This window comes from Mesoplodon densirostris, chromosome 14, assembly GCF_025265405.1.
Source record: "Mesoplodon densirostris isolate mMesDen1 chromosome 14, mMesDen1 primary haplotype, whole genome shotgun sequence".
Taxonomy (NCBI): Eukaryota; Metazoa; Chordata; class Mammalia; order Artiodactyla; family Ziphiidae; genus Mesoplodon; species Mesoplodon densirostris.
Genome location: NC_082674.1, coordinates 66,263,749 through 66,265,232, shown reverse-complemented (window position 1 = coordinate 66,265,232; position 1,484 = coordinate 66,263,749).

Sequence of the window (1,484 nt, the reverse complement as noted above, 5' to 3'; positions counted from 1 at the left end):
TTTGAACTCTTGGGAGGAAAAAACTAGTGGCAGCGGGAGGTGAGGTGAGGTGGGGATGTCAGGTCTTCATGCACCTCTTTTCTTTCCCCAAATCCCACTGGATGCCACCCACTCCTGCTTTGAGGACCAGTAAGGAAAGAGGCGTGAAGGCCAGTGTCCCAAATCAGGATGTTTTGGCATATCTTGTGTGGCCTCTCCGATTGGCAAGGGGACCCTAAGCTTGCTTCTCCCCATCCTTCTGAGATTCCAGGAGGTGGCTGGGGACATTGTTTCCCCTCTATCTTTTGTACCTGAGGTTGATGAAATCTGATACATGAGCATACATGAAGCTGACAAGAACAACGTCACAGGAAGGTCAGCGTAGTTTTGTGAATTGAAAAAAAAAAGTTGAGGGCTTCCCTGGTGGCGCAGTGGTTGAGAGTCTGCCTGCCGATGCAGGGGACACGGGTTCGTGCCCCGGTCTGGGAAGATCCCACATGCCACGGAGCGGCTGGGCCCATGAGCCATGGCCGCTGAGCCTGCGCGTCCGGAGCCTGTGCTCCGCAATGGGAGAGGCCACAACAGTGAGAGGCCCGCGTACCGCAAAAAAAAAAAAAAAAAAAAAAAAAAGTTGAGAAAAGACAGACATGCTCCAGACCCATTGTGCTCCATGTCATTCCTCCCGGCATCTGGAGTTCAACAAACGCACGAGGCTTTGAGCGTCTTGGGGTGAACTTTACCATCCTTTCCCCCGTTCTCCCCACACAAGCAATGGGGCCATGACAGTCGCTGTGTTTTGTCCACCCTGCAAACCGCTGGCACCAAGGGAAGGACATTTAATTTTGAGGTACACAGGTGACTGGACATCCCAAGGCACTGGACTTTATCTCTAAGGAAAAATGTCCTTGGCGAGTACACAGGGCAACAAGGGGAATGTCTGCAAACCTAATGGTAACCATCAATCCCGCTTTTACCCACGGTGTGAAAATACAATATAAAGCAAACCAACACACACACCTGACCTTCCTCCCATAATCCTGTCCTATGTCCACCTTTCTGCACATAGAGAACTTGAATTTTCACTTGAGAGAAAAGAGTCTGTGGGCTTATAGGAAATATATGCCCTGGAAAGCAAATTAATCAATCCATGGATGCCTTTCAGTTGGGCGAGGAATGACTCTAAGGAATGGCCCTCCGGCCAAGCTGCTGGGGTCCAGGGGTGCAGGGACCTGGCTGCTGGCTGGAGCCATCACCCCAAGCACGTAGGGCTGTCACCCTGCATTGCATGGGCACAGTAATTCCCAAACGTGTTGGCCACCATGCAGGGTCGCTTCATTTTTTCCATCTTATAAACTCACCTCTCATTTTCAATACGGTGTGATAAGTTCAGTATAGATCTAATTTGGGCAACTGAGAAGCAGGGACCCACACGGAGGAGATTTGGGGTGAAGCCAGTTTCATTTTGCCAGGAAAATATGCACACCACGCATCTGATCACGTGAACC